We start from the raw sequence: 17,390 nt of genomic DNA, 5'->3' as shown, positions 1-17,390 counted from the left end.
AGTCAAAATAACTTTATACTTTTCTTGTCTAAGTAACCCTTGAAACCACATAACAAAGCACTCCAGGTCAGAATATATATGAGAAGGAGAGAAACGCCGATTTTCCCGCACACGTTTTGGTTTTGGAGAGCCTGTTCAGGCGTGTGTCTTTTAGAAATCAAGACGTTTCACTTATTTATGATTTGAACATTACGTAGATTTCATACTCTAAAAAAATTATTGGATTAATGATGTAACTTTATGTCTTAAGGATAGAATTAAGTATGATCTAATGATGTCTTGCCGCCTCAAACTTTAGCAGCCTAGAGAATTTCATTAAGACAAGATGAAATTACACATTTCTCTTCTTCTGAAAGTAGACTTTAAAAGCATATACATTATAACAGTGCTATAGCTCAAAATATAAATGATGATAACACCATCGATTTTCTTGCATATTTTTGTGTTTTATAGAGCCTGGATAGTTTAGTGGGTAGAGTATCACATGAGTCTTTTGAAAAAACAATCTATCACTTATCTATGACTGAAACTCTCTTTGAAACTAAGGTAAATAGTTGATAGAGCATCACACTTTCGATCTGAGGGTACCTGTTCAGGTGTAAGTCTTTTGAAAAACAACCTATCACTTATCCATGACTGAAACTCTCTTTGAAACTAAGAACTAGTCCATGCTTTTAAGATTTCCTGGATGTCAGAACAAAATTTAAACTTTATGCCTTAAAAAAGAAAAATGTATGATCTAACAATGTCTTGACTGTTTAAACTTTAGCACCGTAGCTGATTTTATCAAGTCAAAATAACTTTATACTTTTCTTGTCTAAGTAACCCTTGAAACCACATAACAAAGCACTCCAGGTCAGAATATATATGAGAAGGAGAGAAACGCCGATTTTCCCGCACATGTTTTGGTTTTGGAGAGCCTGGATAGCTCAGTCGGTAGAGCATCAGACTTTTAATCTGAGGGTCCAGGGTTCAAGTCCCTGTTCAGGTGTGTGTCTTTTAGAAATCAAGACATATCACTTATTTATGATTTGAACATTACGTAGATTTCATACTCTAAAAAAATTATTGGATTAATGATGTAACTTTATGTCTTAAGGATAGAATTAAGTATGATCTAATGATGTCTTGCCGCCTCAAACTTTAGCAGCCTAGAGAATTTCATTAAGACAAGATGAAATTACACTTTTCTCTTCTTCTGAAAGTAGACTTTAAAAGCATATACATTATAACAGTGCTATAGCTCAAAATATAAATGATGATAACACCATCGATTTTCTTGCATATTTTTGTGTTTTATAGAGCCTGGATAGTTTAGTGGGTAGAGTATCACATGAGTCTTTTGAAAAAACAATCTATCACTTATCTATGACTGAAACTCTCTTTGAAACTAAGGTAAATAGTTGATAGAGCATCACACTTTCGATCTGAGGGTACCTGTTCAGGTGTAAGTCTTTTGAAAAACAACCTATCACTTATCCATGACTGAAACTCTCTTTGAAACTAAGAACTAGTCCATGCTTTTAAGATTTCCTGGATGTCAGAACAAAATTTAAACTTTATGCCTTAAAAAAGAAAAATGTATGATCTAACAATGTCTTGACTGTTTAAACTTTAGCACCGTAGCTGATTTTATCAAGTCAAAATAACTTTATACTTTTCTTGTCTAAGTAACCCTTGAAACCACATAACAAAGCACTCCAGGTCAGAATATATATGAGAAGGAGAGAAACGCCGATTTTCCCGCACATGTTTTGGTTTTGGAGAGCCTGGATAGCTCAGTCGGTAGAGCATCAGACTTTTAATCTGAGGGTCCAGGGTTCAAGTCCCTGTTCAGGTGTGTGTCTTTTAGAAATCAAGACATATCACTTATTTATGATTTGAACATTACGTAGATTTCATACTCTAAAAAAATTATTGGATTAATGATGTAACTTTATGTCTTAAGGATAGAATTAAGTATGATCTAATGATGTCTTGCCGCCTCAAACTTTAGCAGCCTAGAGAATTTCATTAAGACAAGATGAAATTACACTTTTCTCTTCTTCTGAAAGTAGACTTTAAAAGCATATACATTATAACAGTGCTATAGCTCAAAATATAAATGATGATAACACCATCGATTTTCTTGCATATTTTTGTGTTTTATAGAGCCTGGATAGTTTAGTGGGTAGAGTATCACATGAGTCTTTTGAAAAAACAATCTATCACTTATCTATGACTGAAACTCTCTTTGAAACTAAGGTAAATAGTTGATAGAGCATCACACTTTCGATCTGAGGGTACCTGTTCAGGTGTAAGTCTTTTGAAAAACAACCTATCACTTATCCATGACTGAAACTCTCTTTGAAACTAAGAACTAGTCCATGCTTTTAAGATTTCCTGGATGTCAGAACAAAATTTAAACTTTATGCCTTAAAAAAGAAAAATGTATGATCTAACAATGTCTTGACTGTTTAAACTTTAGCACCGTAGCTGATTTTATCAAGTCAAAATAACTTTATACTTTTCTTGTCTAAGTAACCCTTAAAACCACATAACAAAGCACTCCAGGTCAGAATATATATGAGAAGGAGAGAAACGCCGATTTTCCCGCACACGTTTTGGTTTTGGAGAACCTGGATAGCTCAGTCGGTAGAGCATCAGACTTTTAATCTGAGGGTCAGGGTTCAAGTCCCTGTTCAGGCGTGTGTCTTTTAGAAATCAAGACGTTTCACTTATTTATGATTTGAACATTACGTAGATTTCATACTCTAAAAAAATTATTGGATTAATGATGTAACTTTATGTCTTAAGGATAGAATTAAGTATGATCTAATGATGTCTTGCCGCCTCAAACTTTAGCAGCCTAGAGAATTTCATTAAGACAAGATGAAATTACACTTTTCTCTTCTTCTGAAAGTAGACTTTAAAAGCATATACATTATAACAGTGCTATAGCTCAAAATATAAATGATGATAACACCATCGATTTTCTTGCATATTTTTGTGTTTTATAGAGCCTGGATAGTTTAGTGGGTAGAGTATCACATGAGTCTTTTGAAAAAACAATCTATCACTTATCTATGACTGAAACTCTCTTTGAAACTAAGGTAAATAGTTGATAGAGCATCACACTTTCGATCTCAGGGTACCTGTTCAGGTGTAAGTCTTTTGAAAAACAACCTATCACTTATCCATGACTGAAACTCTCTTTGAAACGAAGAACTAGTCCATGCTTTTAAGATTTCCTGGATGTCAGAACAAAATGTAAACTTTATGCCTTAAAAAAGAAAAATGTATGATCTAACAATGTCTTGACTGTTTAAACTTTAGGACCGTAGCTGATTTTATCAAGTCAAAATAACTTTATACTTTTCTTGTCTAAGTAACCCTTGAAACCACATAACAAAGCACTCCAGGTCAGAATATATATGAGAAGGAGAGAAACGCCGATTTTCCCGCACACGTTTTGGTTTTGGAGAGCCTGGATAGCTCAGTCGGTAGAGCGTCAGACTTTTAATCTGAGGGTCCAGGGTTCAAGTCCCTGTTCAGGCGTGTGTCTTTTAGAAATCAAGACGTTTCACTTATTTATGATTTGAACATTACGTAGATTTCATACTCTAAAAAAATTATTGGATTAATGATGTAACTTTATGTCTTAAGGATAGAATTAAGTATGATCTAATGATGTCTTGCCGCCTCAAACTTTAGCAGCCTAGAGAATTTCATTAAGACAAGATGAAATTACACTTTTCTCTTCTTCTGAAAGTAGACTTTAACCCCTTCCCGCCATTGGACGTATATGTACGTCCTGGAAAGCATTGACTTCCCGCAAAATGCCGTACAATGTTTGGCACCGGCTCAGAAGCTGAGTCGGTGCCATCATCACCGGATCTCAGCTATATCTTACAGCTGATATCCGACTGTAGCGGTGGGGACCGAACTAGGTTAACCCCTTCCCGCCCTAGCCACTTTTGACCTTCCTGACAGAGCCTCATTTTTCAAATCTGACATGTTCACTTTATGTGGTAATAACTCTGGAATGCTTTCACCTATCCAAGCGATTCTGAGATTGTTTTCTCGTGACACATTGCACTTTAAGTTACTAGCAAAATTTGCTCGATATGTTCTATATTTAATTGTGAAAAACACCGAAAATTAGAGAAAAATTGCAAAAATTAGCATTTTTCTCAATTTAAATGTATCTGCTTGTAAGACAGGCAGTTATACCACACAAAATGGTTGCTAATTAACATCACCCATATGTCTACTTTAGATTGGCATCATTTTTTGAACATCCTTTTATTTTTCTATGACATCACAAGGCTTACAACTTTAGCAGCAATTTCTCACATTTTCAAGAAAATGCCAAAAGGCCATTTTTACAGGGGCCAGTTCAGTTGTGAAGTGGCTTTGAGGGCCTTATATATTAGAAACCCCCAAAAAGTCACCCCATTTTAAAAACTTCACCCCTCAAAGTATTCAAAACAGCATTTAGAAAATGTCTTAACCCTTTACACATTTCACAGGAATTAAAGCAAAGTAGAGGTGGAATTTACAAATTTCATATTTATTGGCAGAAATAAATTTTTAATACTATTTTTTTATTACACAGAAGGTTTTAGCAGAGAAATTCAACTCAATATTTGTTGCCCAGTTTCTGCAGTTTTAGGAAATATCCCACATGTGGTCGTAGCGTGCTACTGGAATGAAGCACAGGCCTCAGAAGCAAATGAACACCTAGTGGATTTTGGGGCCTTATTTTGTTAGAAGGGCTCTTGCAGTGACAAAACAGTACAAATCACCCAAAAGTGACCCCATCTGGGAAACTAGACACCTCAAGGAAATTATCTAGGGGTATGGTGAGCATTTTGACCGCACAGGTTTTTTACAGAATTTATTGGAAGTAGGCCGTGAAAATTAAAATCAACATTTATTCAAAGAAAATTTAGGTTTAGCCATTTTTTTCTCATTTCCACAAGGACTGAAGGAGAAAAAGCACCGTAAAATTTGTAAAGCAATTTCTCCCGAGTAAAACAATACCCCACATGTGGTAATAAACGGATATTTGAACACAGGGCAGGGCTTAGAAGGGATGGAGTGCCATTTGGCTTTGGGAGATCACATTTAGCAGGAATGGTTTGAGAGGCCTTGTCACATTTACAAAGCCCCTGAGGGGACAAAACAGTGGAAACCCCCCACAAGTGACCCCATCTGGGAAACTAGACACCTCAAGGAAATTATCTAGGGGTATGGTGAGCATTTTGACCGCACAGGTTTTTTACAGAATTTATTGGAAGTAGGCCGTGAAAATTAAAATCAACATTTATTCAAAGAAAATTTAGGTTTAGCCATTTTTTTCTCATTTCCACAAGGACTGAAGGAGAAAAAGCACCGTAAAATTTGTAAAGCAATTTCTCCCGAGTAAAACAATACCCCACATGTGGTAATAAACGGATATTTGAACACAGGGCAGGGCTTAGAAGGGATGGAGTGCCATTTGGCTTTGGGAGATCACATTTAGCAGGAATGGTTTGAGAGGCCTTGTCACATTTACAAAGCCCCTGAGGGGACAAAACAGTGGAAACCCCCCACAAGTGACCCCATCTGGGAAACTAGACACCTCAAGGAAATTATCTAGGGGTATGGTGAGCATTTTGACCGCACAGGTTTTTTACAGAATTTATTGGAAGTAGGCCGTGAAAATTAAAATCAACATTTATTCAAAGAAAATTTAGGTTTAGCCATTTTTTTCTCATTTCCACAAGGACTGAAGGAGAAAAAGCACCGTAAAATTTGTAAAGCAATTTCTCCCGAGTAAAACAATACCCCACATGTGGTAATAAACGGATATTTGAACACAGGGCAGGGCTTAGAAGGGATGGAGTGCCATTTGGCTTTGGGAGATCACATTTAGCAGGAATGGTTTGAGAGGCCTTGTCACATTTACAAAGCCCCTGAGGGGACAAAACAGTGGAAACCCCCCACAAGTGACCCCATCTGGGAAACTAGACACCTCAAGGAAATTATCTAGGGGTATGGTGAGCATTTTGACCGCACAGGTTTTTTACAGAATTTATTGGAAGTAGGCCGTGAAAATTAAAATCAACATTTATTCAAAGAAAATTTAGGTTTAGCCATTTTTTTCTCATTTCCACAAGGACTGAAGGAGAAAAAGCACCGTAAAATTTGTAAAGCAATTTCTCCCGAGTAAAACAATACCCCACATGTGGTAATAAACGGATATTTGAACACAGGGCAGGGCTTAGAAGGGATGGAGTGCCATTTGGCTTTGGGAGATCACATTTAGCAGGAATGGTTTGAGAGGCCTTGTCACATTTACAAAGCCCCTGAGGGGACAAAACAGTGGAAACCCCCCACAAGTGACCCCATCTGGGAAACTAGACACCTCAAGGAAATTATCTAGGGGTATGGTGAGCATTTTGACCGCACAGGTTTTTTACAGAATTTATTGGAAGTAGGCCGTGAAAATTAAAATCAACATTTATTCAAAGAAAATTTAGGTTTAGCCATTTTTTTCTCATTTCCACAAGGACTGAAGGAGAAAAAGCACCGTAAAATTTGTAAAGCAATTTCTCCCGAGTAAAACAATACCCCACATGTGGTAATAAACGGATATTTGAACACAGGGCAGGGCTTAGAAGGGATGGAGTGCCATTTGGCTTTGGGAGATCACATTTAGCAGGAATGGTTTGAGAGGCCTTGTCACATTTACAAAGCCCCTGAGGGGACAAAACAGTGGAAACCCCCCACAAGTGACCCCATCTGGGAAACTAGACACCTCAAGGAAATTATCTAGGGGTATGGTGAGCATTTTGACCGCACAGGTTTTTTACAGAATTTATTGGAAGTAGGCCGTGAAAATTAAAATCAACATTTATTCAAAGAAAATTTAGGTTTAGCCATTTTTTTCTCATTTCCACAAGGACTGAAGGAGAAAAAGCACCGTAAAATTTGTAAAGCAATTTCTCCCGAGTAAAACAATACCCCACATGTGGTAATAAACGGATATTTGAACACAGGGCAGGGCTTAGAAGGGATGGAGTGCCATTTGGCTTTGGGAGATCACATTTAGCAGGAATGGTTTGAGAGGCCTTGTCACATTTACAAAGCCCCTGAGGGGACAAAACAGTGGAAACCCCCCACAAGTGACCCCATTTCGGAAACTACACCCATTGAGGAAATTATCTAGGGGTATAGTGAGAATTTTTAGTTTTGTTTTAGGTGTTTTTTTTACAATTTTTAAATGATCAAATTTTAAATGGGGCTGGTCAGTAGAAAAATTAATAATTGGTCATGGCCAGTATGGGAGACAGAAAAGGTGAATAATGAATAAATAAATTAAAAATCCAAGGAGGTATGATAAATTTTGAAACATTGTTTCATGCACAGGCCGGGATTTGTGGGACATGTCTCACAATGGTATGTGGTGTCCTTACGAATGCCTCGCTTGGCACACACACGGCATTTTTTTTGGGGCTTCTTTTTTTTTTCAGTGGGGGGGATTTCTGTGGGGAAATGCTGGCCGGGAATTATCCTACTGACGGAAGAGCCAGATGAACTGCCCTCTCCTTCCTGGTTACCAAACATCAGGGACTTTATGACCTTTTCCTGAAATTGCAGGAACGTACCTCCACTGCTGGCATATCTATAGAGGACAAAGGCGTTGTATAAAGCCATCTGTGTAAGATGCACAGACAGCTTCTTATACCATACTCTGGTCTTGCGCATGGCGTTGTATGGTTTTATAACCTGGTCGGACAGGTCAACGCCACCCATATACTTGTTGTACTCCTGTACACAATATGGTTTTGGGACTTGGGAAGTGGATCCACGTACAGGGACTAGGCTGCATCTGCTGTCGTGTATGCTGGTCAGTATAAGGACGTCCCTTTTATCCTTATACTTTAGGAGGAGCAGATTGTCGCAGCAGAAAGCTTTGCTCTCTCCTAATTTTAGGATCTGACCCAGCAATGTTTTGGGGAGGCCCTTCTTATTTTTGCGGATTGTTCCGCATGCCAAGGTGGATCTGGACAAGAGAACTTTTACTAAGGGGACACTGTTATAAAAGTTGTCCAGATAAAGATGATAGCCTTTCCCAAGTAAAGGATGGATAAGATCCCATACGATATTTCCACTAATTCCAAGGAAAGGGGGGCATTCTGGGGGATCTATATGAGAGTCTTTTCCCTCATAGACCCTAAAGGAGTAGGTGTAACCGGTGGCACTTTCGCACAGCTTGTAGAGCTTTATGCCGTACCGGGCTCTTTTATTGGGTAGATACTGCCTGAAGTGCAGTCTACCCTTGAAGCTGACTAGGGATTCATCTACCGAAATATTTTGCTGGGGGGTATAAACGTGGGAAAAAATTTGGGAGTAGTGGGCAATCAATGGTCGTATTTTATATAGCCTATCAAAATTTGGGGCCTGTGGGGGTGGGCACTGGCTATTATCATTATAATGAAGGAATTTCAGGATGGCTTCGAAGCGCTTCCTTGGCATTACTGTGCGGTAAATGGGGGTGTTATATAAAATATCAAGGGACCAATAGTCTCTAATCCTAGGCTTTTTTATTAGGCCAAAACTTAAAAATATGCCCCAAAACTTCCGCAATTCCACTAGGTTTGTGGGGGTCCAATTTTGGCTTCTCCCATAATAAGAGTCAGGGTTCTGGGCGATAAATTGTTCCGCATAGATGTTGGTCTGCTGGACCATTAACGCTAAAAGGGAGTCTGAAAAAAAAAGGTTAAAATAATCAATGGGGCTGAAACCCGTCATTTCAATTTGAATGCCTGAGCGGGCTGTAAACTCAGGCACCTGGGGGGTATAATTCTCTGCAGCTTCCCAGGTCAGCTCAGGCAGATCAGGAACTACGGCTCTTCTACGCCGACTGGGGGGTGCAGATTCAGAGTCACTAGATGCAGAGGAAGATGGAAGCACGAACTGCTCCTCACCTTCACTTGCGCTGTCCGTGTCGGAACACAGCATTGCAGATGCTTCCTCGGCTGAAAAGACTCTTTTGGCCATACTGAAAAACTTGTGCTACCTAACTAACTAAAAACAGGTTAGTGGGCACAAAAGGGCAGAAAAGCGGCAGATCGCTGGTTTTTTTGAACTTACGCACTGTATTTATTCCTGTCTCCGTCTCTCACAAGCTCTCTGACAGGAAAGAGCTTGTCAGAGACGGAGATGCCGGCAAACCACTGCTCCTGCGCTGTGATTGGCCTGTCAGTACTGACCAATCACAGCTCGTTTCCGGCACAGGGACCACTCTGATTGGTCCTGTTTGAATCCTGCTTTGTGATCGGGACGCTGTCACCATGTCTGTTGACATGGTGACAGTTTGAAGCTTGGGCATGCACAGCTTCCCCATGGCTCCTCTATCCCCCCCACGGGTGCAATAGGCAGGCACCACTGCTACTGCGCTGTGATTGGCCTGTCAGTACTGACCAATCACAGCTCGTTTCCGGCACAGGGACCACTCTGATTGGTCCTGTTTGAATCCTGCTTTGCGATCGGGACACTGTCACCATGTCTGTTGACATGGTGACAGTTTGAAGCTTGGGCATGCACAGCTTCCCCATGGCTCCTCTATTCCCCCCACGGGTGCAATAGGCAGGCAACACTGCTCCTGCGCTATGATTGGCCTGTCAGTACTGACCAATCACAGCTCGTTTCCGGCACAGGGACCACTCTGATTGGTCCTGTTTGAATCCTGCTTTGCGATCGGGACGCTGTCACCATGTCTGTTGACATGGTGACAGTTTGAAGCTTGGGCATGCACAGCTTCCCCATGGCTCCTCTATTCCCCCACGGGTGCAAAAGGCAGGCACACACCGCTCATACTCGGAGCTGGCTCCCGGCCGCTTTCGGAAGGAGACGCCGACGTGGCCTTGCTCGTGCAACTCCAGGTGGGCTTGAGGCTTCCGAAAATGCCATAAAAAAAAAAAGATTTTTTTATTATGAAGGTAGAAAAATCAGCGGGACCGACCCGCGAGCGAAGCCGACGGGGAGTTCCAGGAGGTCGGCATGAGTTGGCCGCTCCTACCGCTCTTGCCCTCAAACTCCGACGCTGGCGCTGAGGAGCTCGTACACGGCTGCAACCGGGCTGGCACGGCTTCCCCATGGCTCCTCTATCCCCCCCAGGATGCCATAGGCAGGCACACGCCGCTCACACCCGGAGCGGGCACACCGCCGCTGACATGCATCCTTCGCGGACCGGAAGTGCTTGTCAGCCGGCTGGACACAACGGGACTCGCCGCGGGCGCTGTGGAGCTCCCACAAGGAAGCTGCCGGCATGTACAAGCTCCCCAGGGGCCCCTCTATCCCCCCACGGGTGCAAAAGGCAGGCACACGCCGCTCATACTCGGAGCTGGCTCCCGGCCGCTTTCGGAAGGAGACGCCGACGTGGCCTTGCTCGTGCAACTCCAGGTGGGCTTGAGGCTTCCGAAAATGCCATAAAAAAAAAAAGATTTTTTTATTATGAAGGTAGAAAAATCAGCGGGACCGACCCGCGAGCGAAGCCGACGGGGAGTTCCAGGAGGTCGGCATGAGTTGGCCGCTCCTACCGCTCTTGCCCTCAAACTCCGACGCTGGCGCTGAGGAGCTCGTACACGGCTGCAACCGGGCTGGCACGGCTTCCCCATGGCTCCTCTATCCCCCCCAGGATGCCATAGGCAGGCACACGCCGCTCACACCCGGAGCGGGCACACCGCCGCTGACATGCATCCTTCGCGGACCGGAAGTGCTTGTCAGCCGGCTGGACACAACGGGACTCGCCGCGGGCGCTGTGGAGCTCCCACAAGGAAGCTGCCGGCATGTACAAGCTCCCCAGGGGCCCCTCTATCCCCCCACGGGTGCAAAAGGCAGGCACACGCCGCTCATACTCGGAGCTGGCTCCCGGCCGCTTTCGGAAGGAGACGCCGACGTGGCCTTGCTCGTGCAACTCCAGGTGGGCTTGAGGCTTCCGAAAATGCCATAAAAAAAAAAAGATTTTTTTATTATGAAGGTAGAAAAATCAGCGGGACCGACCCGCGAGCGAAGCCGACGGGGAGTTCCAGGAGGTCGGCATGAGTTGGCCGCTCCTACCGCTCTTGCCCTCAAACTCCGACGCTGGCGCTGAGGAGCTCGTACACGGCTGCAACCGGGCTGGCACGGCTTCCCCATGGCTCCTCTATCCCCCCCAGGATGCCATAGGCAGGCACACGCCGCTCACACCCGGAGCGGGCACACCGCCGCTGACATGCATCCTTCGCGGACCGGAAGTGCTTGTCAGCCGGCTGGACACAACGGGACTCGCCGCGGGCGCTGTGGAGCTCCCACAAGGAAGCTGCCGGCATGTACAAGCTCCCCAGGGGCCCCTCTATCCCCCCACGGGTGCAAAAGGCAGGCACACGCCGCTCATACTCGGAACTGGCTCCCGGCCGCTTTCGGAAGGAGACGCCGACGTGGCCTTGCTCGTGCAACTCCAGGTGGGCTTGAGGCTTCCGAAAATGCCATAAAAAAAAAAGGATTTTTTTATTATGAAGGTAGAAAAATCAGCGGGACCGACCCGCGAGCGAAGCCGACGGGGAGTTCCAGGAGGTCGGCATGAGTTGGCCGCTCCTACCGCTCTTGCCCTCAAACTCCGACGCTGGCGCTGAGGAGCTCGTACACGGCTGCAACCGGGCTGGCACGGCTTCCCCATGGCTCCTCTATCCCCCCCAGGATGCCATAGGCAGGCACACGCCGCTCACACCCGGAGCGGGCACACCGCCGCTGACATGCATCCTTCGCGGACCGGAAGTGCTTGTCAGCCGGCTGGACACAACGGGACTCGCCGCGGGCGCTGTGGAGCTCCCACAAGGAAGCTGCCGGCATGTACAAGCTCCCCAGGGGCCCCTCTATCCCCCCACGGGTGCAAAAGGCAGGCACACGCCGCTCATACTCGGAACTGGCTCCCGGCCGCTTTCGGAAGGAGACGCCGACGTGGCCTTGCTCGTGCAACTCCAGGTGGGCTTGAGGCTTCCGAAAATGCCATAAAAAAAAAAAGATTTTTTTATTATGAAGGTAGAAAAATCAGCGGGACCGACCCGCGAGCGAAGCCGACGGGGAGTTCCAGGAGGTCGGCATGAGTTGGCCGCTCCTACCGCTCTTGCCCTGGAAGTCCACAGCGGGCACTGCAGAGCACCTACACGGCTGCCCCCGGTCTTGCACAGCTTCCCCATGGCTCCTGTATCCCCCCCACGGGTGCAGGCACACGCCGCTCATACACTCTGGGGCTGGCTGACAGCCCAGGTGACATGCCACCTCCTAGCCGACCGGAAGTACATGTCAGGCGGCTTGGGACATAGTGGGACCCCCCCCGCTGGCGCTGTGGAGCTCATACACTGTTGCCACCGGGCATGCACAGCTTGCATACGGCTCCTCTGCCCCGGGCTGCAATGGGCAGCACACCCCGCTCATACACTCTGGAGCTGGCTGACAGCAACTGCTGCTGATAATGATGATGACGATAATGTGCAAAGGGTTATCTATCGGCGGACAGTGTCACACTCTGGCCCTGGAACTGTGCCACGGTCTGCCTCTGCTGTTCACTACCGCCTCTGACATTTGTGAACATACCCCACTTTAACTTGATTTTAAATGTTTCACTTTCAAATGTTTCACTTTCAGTAGCAGAAATGGCATTCTTTGACATTTGGGCCTTTTTATTTTCACTGCTGCTTGGTCACCAAATGGATCTCCTTGGATTGAGGCCTAGTCCTCTCCCCACCGCCCTGGAACTCTGCCCCGGCCTACGCTGCCTGCCGTCACACCCCTGGCCCTGGAACTCTGCCCCGGCCTGCCTCTGCTGCTCACCACCGCCTCTGACATTTGTGAACATACCCCACTTTAACTTGATTTTAAATGTTTCACTTTCAAATGTTTCACTTTCAGTAGCAGAAATGGCATTCTTTGACATTTGGGCCTTTTTATTGTCACTGCTGCTTGGTCACCAAATGGATCTCCTTGGATTGAGGCCTAGTCCTCTCCCCACCGCCCTGGAACTCTGCCCCGGCCTACGCTGCCTGCCGTCACACCCCTGGCCCTGGAACTCTGCCCCGGCCTGCCCTTGCTGTTCACCACCGCCTCTGACATTTTTGAACATACCCCACTTTAACTTGATTTTAAATGTTTCACTTTCAAATGTTTCACTTTCAGTAGCAGAAATGGCATTCTTTGACATTTGGGCCTTTTTATTTTCACTGCTGCTTGGTCACCAAATGGATCTCCTTGGATTGAGGCCTAGTCCTCTCCCCACCGCCCTGGAACTCTGCCCCGGCCTACGCTGCCTGCCGTCACACCCCTGGCCCTGGAACTCTGCCCCGGCCTGCCCTTGCTGTTCACCACCGCCTCTGACATTTTTGAACATACCCCACTTTAACTTGATTTTAAATGTTTCACTTTCAAATGTTTCACTTTCAGTAGCAGAAATGGCATTCTTTGACATTTGGGCCTTTTTATTTTCACTGCTGCTTGGTCACCAAATGGATCTCCTTGGATTGAGGCCTAGTCCTCTCCCCACCGCCCTGGAACTCTGCCCCGGCCTACGCTGCCTGCCGTCACACCCCTGGCCCTGGAACTCTGCCCCGGCCTGCCCTTGCTGTTCACCACCGCCTCTGACATTTTTGAACATACCCCACTTTAACTTGATTTTAAATGTTTCACTTTCAAATGTTTCACTTTCAGTAGCAGAAATGGCATTCTTTGACATTTGGGCCTTTTTATTTTCACTGCTGCTTGGTCACCAAATGGATCTCCTTGGATTGAGGCCTAGTCCTCTCCCCACCGCCCTGGAACTCTGCCCCGGCCTACGCTGCCTGCCGTCACACCCCTGGCCCTGGAACTCTGCCCCGGCCTGCCCTTGCTGTTCACCACCGCCTCTGACATTTTTGAACATACCCCACTTTAACTTGATTTTAAATGTTTCACTTTCAAATGTTTCACTTTCAGTAGCAGAAATGGCATTCTTTGACATTTGGGCCTTTTTATTTTCACTGCTGCTTGGTCACCAAATGGATCTCCTTGGATTGAGGCCTAGTCCTCTCCCCACCGCCCTGGAACTCTGCCCCGGCCTACGCTGCCTGCCGTCACACCCCTGGCCCTGGAACTCTGCCCCGGCCTGCCCTTGCTGTTCACCACCGCCTCTGACATTTTTGAACATACCCCACTTTAACTTGATTTTAAATGTTTCACTTTCAAATGTTTCACTTTCAGTAGCAGAAATGGCATTCTTTGACATTTGGGCCTTTTTATTTTCACTGCTGCTTGGTCACCAAATGGATCTCCTTGGATTGAGGCCTAGTCCTCTCCCCACCGCCCTGGAACTCTGCCCCGGCCTACGCTGCCTGCCGTCACACCCCTGGCCCTGGAACTCTGCCCCGGCCTGCCCTTGCTGTTCACCACCGCCTCTGACATTTTTGAACATACCCCACTTTAACTTGATTTTAAATGTTTCACTTTCAAATGTTTCACTTTCAGTAGCAGAAATGGCATTCTTTGACATTTGGGCCTTTTTATTTTCACTGCTGCTTGGTCACCAAATGGATCTCCTTGGATTGAGGCCTAGTCCTCTCCCCACCGCCCTGGAACTCTGCCCCGGCCTACGCTGCCTGCCGTCACACCCCTGGCCCTGGAACTCTGCCCCGGCCTGCCTCTGCTGCTCATTACCGTCTCTGACATTTCTGAACATACCCCACTTTAACTTGATTTTAAATGTTTCACTTTCAGTATTAAAAGTGTCATTCTTTGGCATTTGGGCCTTTTTATTGTCACTGCTGTTTAGTCACCAAATGGATCTCCTTGGATTTGAGGCCTAGTCCTCTCCCCACCGCCCTGGAACTCTGCCCCGGCCTACGCTGCCTGCCGTGACACCCCTGGCCCTGGAACTCTGCCCCGGCCTGCCTCTGCTGCTCATTACCGTCTCTGACATTTCTGAACATACCCCACTTTAACTTGATTTTAAATGTTTCACTTTCAGTATTAAAAGTGTCATTCTTTGACATTTGGGCCTTTTTATTTTCACTGCTGTTTGGTCACCAAATGGATCTCCTTACCTACCAGCAATCACCCTGGTTCTCTGGCTGGGCATGGGGATGCAAGTTGCTCCCGCTGACCCCCTTCCACCCCACCGGGACCTACCTGCAATCACTCTGGAACTCTGGCTGGGCATAGGGACACAGGTTGGTCCCGCTGCCCCCCCTTCCACCCCACCGGGACCTACCTGCAATCACCCTGGAACTCTGGCTGGGCATGCGGATGCGGTTTGCTCCCGCTGACCCCCTTCCACCCCACCGGGACCTACCTGCAATCACTCTGGAACTCTGGCTGGGCATAGGGACACAGGTTGGTCCCGCTGCCCCCCCTTCCACCCCACCGGGACCTACCTGCAATCACCCTGGAACTCTGGCTGGGCATGCGGATGCGGTTTGCTCCCGCTGACCCCCTTCCACCCCACCGGGACCTACCTGCAATCACTCTGGAACTCTGGCTGGGCATAGGGACACAGGTTGGTCCCGCTGCCCCCCCTTCCACCCCACCGGGACCTACCTGCAATCACCCTGGAACTCTGGCTGGGCATGCGGATGCGGTTTGCTCCCGCTGACCCCCTTCCACCCCACCGGGACCTACCTGCAATCACTCTGGAACTCTGGCTGGGCATAGGGACACAGGTTGGTCCCGCTGCCCCCCCTTCCACCCCACCGGGACCTACCTGCAATCACCCTGGAACTCTGGCTGGGCATGCGGATGCGGTTTGCTCCCGCTGACCCCCTTCCACCCCACCGGGACCTACCTGCAATCACTCTGGAACTCTGGCTGGGCATAGGGACACAGGTTGGTCCCGCTGCCCCCCCTTCCACCCCACCGGGACCTACCTGCAATCACCCTGGAACTCTGGCTGGGCATGCGGATGCGGTTTGCTCCCGCTGACCCCCTTCCACCCCACCGGGACCTACCTGCAATCACTCTGGAACTCTGGCTGGGCATAGGGACACAGGTTGGTCCCGCTGCCCCCCCTTCCACCCCACCGGGACCTACCTGCAATCACCCTGGAACTCTGGCTGGGCATGGGGATGCAAGTTGCTCCCGCTGACCCCCTTCCAACCCACCGGGACCTACCTGCAATCACTCTGGAACTCTGGCTGGGCATAGGGACACAGGTTGGTCCCGCTGCCCCCCCTTCCACCCCACCGGGACCTACCTGCAATCACCCTGGAACTCTGGCTGGGCATGGGGATGCGGTTTGCTCCCGCTGACCCCCTTCCACCCCACCGGGACCTACCTGCAATCACTCTGGAACTCTGGCTGGGCATAGGGACACAGGTTGGTCCCGCTGCCCCCCCTTCCACCCCACCGGGACCTACCTGCAATCACCCTGGAACTCTGGCTGGGCATGGGGATGCGGTTTGCTCCCGCTGACCCCCTTCCACCCCACCGGGACCTACCTGCAATCACTCTGGAACTCTGGCTGGGCATAGGGACACAGGTTGGTCCCGCTGCCCCCCCTTCCACCCCACCGGGACCTACCAGCAATCACCCTGGTTCTCTGGCTGGGCATGGGGATGCAAGTTGCTCCCGCTGACCCCCTTCCACCCCACCGGGACCTACCTGCAATCACTCTGGAACTCTGGCTGGGCATAGGGACACAGGTTGGTCCCGCTGCCCCCCCTTCCACCCCACCGGGACCTACCTGCAATCATCCTGGAACTCTGGATGGGCATGGGGATGCAAGTTGCTCCCGCTGCCCCCCCACCGGGACCTACCTGCAATCACCCTGGAACTCTGTCTGGGCATGGAGATGCAGGTTGCTCCCGCTGCTCCCCTTCCACCCCACCGGGACCTACCACCAATCACCCTGGAACTCTGGCTGGGCATAGGGATGTAGGTTGCTCCCGCTGCCCCCCCACCGGGACCTACCACCAATCACCCTGGAACTCTGGCTGGGCATGGGGATGTAGGTTTCTCCCGCTGCCCCCCCACCGGGACCTACCACCAATCACCCTGGAACTCTGGCTGGGCATGAGGATGCAGGTTGCTCCCGCTGGCCCCCACCGGGACCTACCACCAATCACCCTGGAACTCTGGCTGGGCATGGGGATGTAGGTTTCTCCCGCTGGCCCCCACCGGGACCTACCACCAATCACCCTGGAACTCTGGCTGGGCATGGGGATGTAGGTTTCTCCCGCTGCCCCCCCACCGGGACCTACCACCAATCACCCTGGAACTCTGGCTGGGCATGAGGATGCAGGTTGCTCCCGCTGCCCCCCCACCGGGACCTACCACCAATCACCCTGGAACTCTGGCTGGGCATGGGGATGTAGGTTTCTCCCGCTGCCCCCCCACCGGGACCTACCACCAATCACCCT

The 17,390-nt window shown here is 48.0% G+C and overlaps 3 non-coding genes across 3 annotated transcripts; all 3 read left to right on the top strand.

Moving 5' to 3' along the window:
* Window positions 1–918: 918 nt before the first annotated feature.
* Window positions 919–991, top strand: TRNAK-UUU (transfer RNA lysine (anticodon UUU)). The gene has a single exon. It is a non-coding gene; the product is annotated as a tRNA-Lys (tRNA).
* Window positions 992–1,767: 776 nt separating this feature from the next.
* Window positions 1,768–1,840, top strand: TRNAK-UUU (transfer RNA lysine (anticodon UUU)). The gene has a single exon. It is a non-coding gene; the product is annotated as a tRNA-Lys (tRNA).
* Window positions 1,841–3,464: 1,624 nt separating this feature from the next.
* TRNAK-UUU (transfer RNA lysine (anticodon UUU)) lies at window positions 3,465–3,537 on the top strand. Its single transcript has one exon. It is a non-coding gene; the product is annotated as a tRNA-Lys (tRNA).
* The last annotated feature ends 13,853 nt before the right edge of the window (window positions 3,538–17,390 follow it).

Source organism: Rhinoderma darwinii, chromosome 1, assembly GCF_050947455.1.
Source record: "Rhinoderma darwinii isolate aRhiDar2 chromosome 1, aRhiDar2.hap1, whole genome shotgun sequence".
In the NCBI taxonomy this organism is placed as follows: Eukaryota; Metazoa; Chordata; class Amphibia; order Anura; family Rhinodermatidae; genus Rhinoderma; species Rhinoderma darwinii.
The sequence above is the reverse complement of the archived record's forward strand: the minus strand, read 5'-3'. Positions and strand labels throughout refer to the sequence as shown.